This window comes from Mycetomoellerius zeteki, unplaced genomic scaffold, assembly GCF_001594055.1.
Source record: "Mycetomoellerius zeteki isolate Tzet28-1 unplaced genomic scaffold, Tzet1.0 scaffold62, whole genome shotgun sequence".
Lineage (NCBI taxonomy): Eukaryota > Metazoa > Arthropoda > Insecta > Hymenoptera > Formicidae > Mycetomoellerius > Mycetomoellerius zeteki.
Window position 1 is genome coordinate 921,593 of NW_017257632.1, and position 7,637 is coordinate 929,229.

At 39.0% G+C, this 7,637-nt stretch overlaps 1 protein-coding gene across 1 annotated transcript in view; it reads left to right on the top strand.

Moving 5' to 3' along the window:
* LOC108728447 (Down syndrome cell adhesion molecule-like protein Dscam2) overlaps positions 1-7,637 on the top strand; it is a 98,227-nt gene that overhangs the window by 22,110 nt on the left and 68,480 nt on the right. The gene's annotated exons all lie outside the window — the stretch shown is intronic.

Here is a 7,637-nt window from a genome sequence, read left to right on the forward strand (position 1 = left end):
CTCTCTTTTTCTCTGGAGGCTCAGATTAAATCTCCCTTAAAACGGCCGACTTTACGATCCCGACTGTCTCGAGCAGTTTCTTTCCGCGGCAGTTTAGTAAGTTAGCCGACCACCGTAAAGTATCACCAATTTATAGCTTCGGGTTACCAAGCCATCTACGCTGAGAAGAAATCAGCTATTCGGCCGATTCGCGAATCGATCGTGCGTGTATATTGTACGTATACCTACTGTAACGATGTGCGCAATGAAATACGAGTTACAAATTACAGTTGCATTTTTTACGTAAATCGTATATGTATATATATATATATATATGTACAGGGTGTATACAAAGTACGCTAAAAGATTTTAAGGGACGATTGGCCACACAAATTCAAAACGAAAACTGACCATATGTCCCAAACTTATAATTAATTTCAAAGGTGCATTTAAAAAAATTTTGTTTTTGCCAAAAATTTCGAAAACCATTCGAGTCATTTTGATGAAACTTCAAACATTTACAAAGTTTTATCAAAATAATTCGAGTGATTTTCGAAATTTTTAGAAAAAACAAAATTTTTCCTGTAACTTTGATATCCTGTATCTTTGATATCCTGTATCTTTGAAATAAGCTATTTTGGACATATAATTAGATAAAGTTTTCGTCTTGAATTTGTGTGAGCAATCATCTCTTAAAATCTTTCAGCGTACACTTAGTACACTTAGTATACACCTGTATATATGCATATACAAAATGTCTCACAACTACTGTACAATACTTCCACAGCATATTCTGGAAATAGACTAAAAATCCTAGTATATGAAAATGTTGAGGTTGCAATAATTTTTTGAATTATAAGCTAACTTTAACTAATTATAAGTAAAAAACTATTGTAGCTTCGACATTTTTATATTAAAATTTTTTACTTTATCTCTACAATATATATTGTAGAGTTGTTGTGAGACACCCTATGTATATAATATACATATATATAAATACGTATCCATAATTTTCTTGAAATCAAGTATAAATCGTTGCTGTGGTGAGAGAAAGAGAGAGAAAGAGACTGTCGTTCCGGCAAGCTAACTGAAAATCAGCATGGCCGCTTGGAACATTTTTTTCTTTTTTTTTTTATAGCAGAGCACCGTGTAGCTTTAATATGTACGCTTGTTTTTTCCTTTTTTTTACAGTCGACCGCCCAAAACGTCGTTTAACTCCGAGCACGAATGTACGTGGCGGGTAGGAAAATTGTACGTGGTGGATATAAAACAAGCAGGCATGACGAATGAAAAGCATTGGACCTGAAAGCGAAGCAATTTTAGGTATTGACCTTTTGACAATGCGCAAAGAGGAAGTACCTGCTTTCGTGCGTGAAGCGTGACGCGACTGGCCGCGGCGACAATTAAATCCGTCGAGCGCACTTTCGTTTCATTATATCTTCCGAAAAATATCTCCCGAGTCGAAAAATAGACGACGATAATGTCATTCGGTATTCGCGATAAATAGTTGAAACTGTTTCTAGTGTGGATAATCAGGATATGTAAAGCCATTTATTTATTCAAAAATAAAACGGCGATAGTTAATGACAAAATATTTCAACGTGGAATGAACGTAGTTTAATTAACTTAGCGATCGCGTTTCAAAAGTATTCGTTCACAGTTATGAGCGGAAAATAATATTGCTCGCGTGCACGCTTTTATCCTGTTAAAAGTGTTTACTGTGTTTTTTGAGGTATTTATGTTTTACGCGATACAATTTAAAAATTTGTAAAAGAGCCCGCGCGGAATCCTGTAATATAGAAAGGTCAGCCCGCGGTGTATTTAACCAAGTTAACGTATCGCGATATAATTATTTTCTTTACGCACCAAATATGTAAGCGCGTTTAACGTAATAACGCGGTTAAGCGCGAGCGAATAATGACGCTACTTATGTTCGTTTTAAGGTAGCTTTCACGCTCATTATAAGCCACATGGCCACAGGGGAGGATCGTGGCGGAACAAAAACCGCATACCTCGCAGAATTAGCGAATTTCCGACCGAAAAATATACCGTGCATTTCTTTTGAGGTTTCTAAAAAATGCACTTTGCAGTATTTATGCGGAAAAAAAGAATTCATCAAAATTACGAAATGCACCCCAGTTGAATGACGTAAAACGGAGAATCGACAAACGCTGAAATGTTAGTTCGTTATTTTTTTCGCGAGTCCCTCCGGCATATCGATAACCCGTAAACATATTTTGGCGTAACGGTGTAATTATAGTTTTGCGGTCGACAATTTTCGAGTGCGCTAACTGTTTTCGCTAGCTGGAATTTCGCGTAAATCACGAACGATTCGTGACTATACGAGCATGTTAATATTATTCGAGCCGCGATACATGATAACATGGACTATCTATATTATCGCTGGACTAGCTAATCTCTGATGCGGTAACGTGGATAAATTTCCGGATGATAACACGAAACGCACCGAAATTTAATGGCGAAGCTTTATCGTGTAAAGTTCAGTAGTTAACGCATACCGAGGTTTACCGCATCACCTTCCACTATTCACGAATCAATTTGGTGAAGTGCATTTATATTTTAACTAAAGTATTATGGGAGGGGAGGAGAAAATGTGGGCTCATGCATTAATCTTCTACCGTCGCATTGGTATGCCGCATAGTTGCGCGATCGCGCGAAAACATCGACGATAAGCTGCTGAACTAGAAATCAGATTGCAGAGACAAGATAATGGCCGGCACTCTAATCGTAGATTAGCTATTCCGTAATACGAAATAATTAACGTTCGATCGCAGATACTGCAGGGGCTCAATTAAATGGACAAGCGCTGCTGACGCAGGCAATTAACGTATACCGAATGGTGTGCCTTACTGTGTAACGAAGATAATTTTGCCCAATTTTGTCCACTACTGTGGCACATCGTGCGATACGTTGCCATGTGTAAATATAGGATATCGCGAAATCATCCAATTCGTCTGATTGTGAGTCCGATAATAAGAACTTAATGATACTTCCAACGTACTATTTTTTCAGAGATAAACAGTTCAAAATTTTCACAAATCAGATTTTTCAGCACATAGATAAAACTCTTTCATTTCTATTCGTTCTTTTATATTATAACAGGATTTTGATTGACATTTCGTACTACGCTCTTTTAAGGTAAAGCGTAAAGCCGAGTAAAATCGTAAAGCGCGGGGATCGCAAGCTCAAAGGTCTCGAGAGGGTCGGTGTAATAGTAGAGCAGAGTGGAGAACTTTCGATTAATAATCCACTGCACAGACTGGACGCGCCGGTTAGATTCAGAGATTGTTACGGGGATTAAATTTATACCTCAAGAATGCAAAATCAAATTTGCAATTATGGCATTAACCGAGATCTTCCAAGATTCACTACTGTTCCTACAATCTCTTCCTCATTTTACTAAAGAAATCTTTTTATTTTTTACAAATTGTGCGTGTAATAAATTTTATTGATAAAAATATACTGCGATCTTTAGAAAAGAAACATTTATTTGAAATTTTGAAAGTTACTTTATAGGTTATTTATAATAAGTTATTTTTTATTATATAGAAATGAAGTACAATAAGTGTTTTATTTTTTATACTGCATTTTATCATTTGTATTACTTTTTGTACTCAATTTCTTTAACAAACACATATAAAGTAACCTAAAAAGTAACTCACAAAATAACTTTCCAACCCTGGATTTATTGTAATGAAATAATTGTTGTGGAAATTGAAATTTAATTGGTCGAAAACTGACGATCGCCGCGATTTTTGATCCCTACTGGAAAAGCGTCTGTAATTTCATGCCTGTAATTCGTCGATAAGGTTTACGACGCGTCATATAGGAAAATACTGCACGATCCGTTTTAGTATCATTCGTTTTACAGGTTTTATCCGTTTTACATTTCAATAATTCTATTGGTGATTGAACTCCTTTAGAACAACATTTCATATCACGCACACACGCGGGTGATTTATTAGCCAATTGCATGCCTCGTAATTCAATCATATGATATGACATAAAATCATGTTTTATCTTTACATTAACAATGCATAATGTAGGCGTTTGTTTAACGAAATAATTTGTAAATCAATAAGTGAATCCTCTTTGTAGAGACATCGGTTTTTTGATCTTCCATAATAGCATAAAATTGTCGCGCGAATATATATTAAATTGAAATATACGATTGATAAAATCCTCGTTCGATGCATCAGCGATTCTGTCGTCCATTCCGGGCGACACGCGTCCACGAAGATGAGATGCAGGGAATTCGCGAATATGTGATGGAAATTACTCGTTATGCCCTGGAGAATTGCACGCGGGACGTCCGACGGTGAGAAGTGAAGTACGATGACGATCTGTTAGAAAGCGGATAAACTCTGTTCCCTTTCTTTCCGAACCTTCTCTGACTTCTCTGTTGCCGTATAATGACTAACAATCCCTCCGCACGAGCCTTTGGAACAATGGAAACAATATAGTGATACGAGAAAGCCGGTTTGCATTGTCGGACAAACCACAGACAGGGCTCCTCATTTTCCCTCCTTCGCACCCTTTTCTCTTTCCCACCCTATTCGTCTGCAACCACCGCGATCTGTGGTACATCTATATACCATTCATCTGTTCTTCTCTCTGATTCCATCTCACTTTGTGCTATCCAATACCACACAGTCGTTCGCGTTTTGTCTGTTTCTGCACCCGTGGATATTCCGGACTTAACTTTTTCTTCCATCCTTCTCTTCGTCGCTCTTCGAAAAGCGCGGAAAGAATCGTACGCCGCTGCTGAATAGGCGTTGATTCCGGAGCGAAGACTGCTCCCTTCGGCGCTTCTTCCGCCCTTTGTACGCGCGCTGGCAGCGCTAAGGGTTTTACCTTCTCATTCTTCATCGGCAATTAGTCAGCGATGCTGACTAAGTTCGCCGGTATTAGTCGTGCTGATTTTTCAAAATTATGAGAAGTGAAACGATATCTTGCGCATTACTCGTCGACAAAATTTTTCACTAAATCTAAAATATATTACGCGAACGCGGTTAAAATGTACTGTAAATAATACGTCGTTCGAAATTTGATATATTTAATATTTTATTTAAACAAGGAAAATATCTATGGAGAGAGAGAGAGAGAGAGAGAGAGAGAGAAACTTGAAATACATATTGGAAATTATGGTTTGACTATAACATAACATATTTTTGATAAATTAAATAAAAACACATAAACTCTCCTTTGTACAAACATTTATTTTATATTCTATTTTATTTTTTATAATAATCCATTTCAATGTGAATATATTCAAAGTAAATTCTCACTTAACGTTCCTATATGTTGTATATAAAGTTGCACATGTTTTACAAATGCAAAAAATTTTATGTATTATAATTTAAAGCTTTTCCAAAATTCATATACACAGAGATAAATGGATAACCTTTCAACCTTTTTTTTTAATTGTCGGAAGTGTCTAAAAAATGTGCGGACCGTTACGCTGAACACCCTGTATATAGGAATTTTGGAAAAGCTTTAAATTATAATACATATCTGATATCTAGGTACATAAAGATATCTTCTACATAAAGATATCTATTTTTATGTAGAATCTCTCACAAAGATCAAAATGTAGATATATGTATATTTTCGTTTTGATCTTTGTGTGAAGTTCTACATAAAAATCCTGGATATCAGATATTAAATAAGAATACAATATTGCTAAATTATTTCTATTGTGCGCGTGACGTCTCGAAGAAAATCGTCGCAGGTTTCTCTTCGAACAACTAATGGCAACTACGTTGTTCCACCAAAGCACTGGGTGCACTGGACGGAACGTGAATAAAAGCGGCACTTGAGGCAAACTAGAGAGAGAGCGAATTCTCGAAGGATGTTGACACAAAACATTATACGGGTGGTCGCCGCGCCCTCGGTCTCGTCTCGTCTCTTCAACGGCCGCCTGCTAAGAAGCACAAGTACGCGTTTTTGGGGATACGCTTGTGACGATACGTTAAGGGTTGACGTGGTGTTACACTTCTAGTCTGTCGGTGTATCGTTTACAACAGTCGACGTGGTGATCGTGTTCTCTCCTTCTCTCTCTTTCTCTCTCTCTTCCTCGGTCTCGCTGAATGCCCTAGAGAGGGTGTGTAGTTGAGTACGTGCCAGAGTAGATGCAACCCTTAGCTACGCATTCGCTCGTCCTTCCACTCACCGTCCATTGTTTAGCTATTTTGATGAGCCAACGTATTTCGAGTGCGTTCGACGTGGCTCGATTCTCGATCTGTTTCCGTAATCTGGATCTGTCATATAATCAAATAAGAACGTAGGATTTTGCAAATTCGAAAAGATTTACATGCCGGAGGAACATTGAATCGATCGAACATCATGAAGTTACAAGAACGTGTATCTATCAACGTACAAATAAAAAAAGAGTAAAGTTCACGCGATTAATCTTTCTGATATGACGCTCCTGTTACGTTCGTAATCCAATCCGATTCAAGAAGAGATCCGAGATCCGAGATCGTATTTCTGATGTATGCTACCAATCCGGAGAAATTCCCGGTAACGATCGAATCGCAAGACGACCGATGTACGTCAGAGGGTTGTACGGACAGTGGTGGAATTATAACGTGAACCGAGGGGACTCATGGAAGATGAAGAGTTAACTTTTTATGCGAGGCACCTTCCCACCCTGCTCTTCCTTCCGCGGGGAAATGATTACGGAGCTCGGGGTAAATGTAGGTCGCAAGATATATCCAATCGCAGGTCCGCAGTGCACTGGCTATCCGGGCGATGGTGGAGCACGCTCGACGTTAAGATTCGAAACTCTGCCGGCTTTGAAGAAAGAGAGATGTCGAAAGAACGAGAGAAAATGAGAGAGAGAGAGGGAAGAGGGTGAGAGGGTAAGGCAGGAAGTAAATCTTTGCTAGGTACTACAGCTTTTATAGGAGAGAGTCCGCGATTTTCTTTTTCGAGAAAACGATAACTTTCCGGATTCGAACGTGCACGTCCGAGAGACGATGCCACGAGGGTGGGGAATCCGCCAAGCTACTAGAAACGTTGCCTTGGCTTATAGGAGATAAGTAATCAAGATTTAAGCTCGCCAGGCTGGCGTAAGGGAAGGGAATTGCCAACGTAAGCGCTCATCGGAGACTCGGACCAAAACAACTTCCGACCTCGCTACTTTCGGCTATATTCAGCTACTCAGAGTACCTTGGATTCGAGCCTGCGCCGGGAAGATAAAAGCACGTAATTTTAGTAGAAACCAAGCCATTTAACTATGTGTAACTGTATGTGTGTGTGTGTACTTTGACTTGTAAATTTATAGTTAGCGTATACAAGCCGATAGTATCGTTGATAATTCATGTCGCGACTGCGACTCGCGGGTGCGATAATAATTTTCTTTTTTTTTTTCCATAATGCTGCATTTGCGTAATTCGTCCAAAGTTTCGCACGTTGAAACTTTACGCTAAAATGCCCGCGCGCCCCGAAATTCCTAAAACGCGCTGCCTTTGACGTACTTCGATCGCGATTTCGTCAGAAGCACACGCGGAAACACGCCACGAGCGCGCACGTCATTCGTTGCACGTTCTGTAACGTGGATAGTCCGCACTTGGTCGGGCCAGCTTCCAGATGAGCAATGCTGGAGGGAATGCGGAATACATCGGGAGCGAACC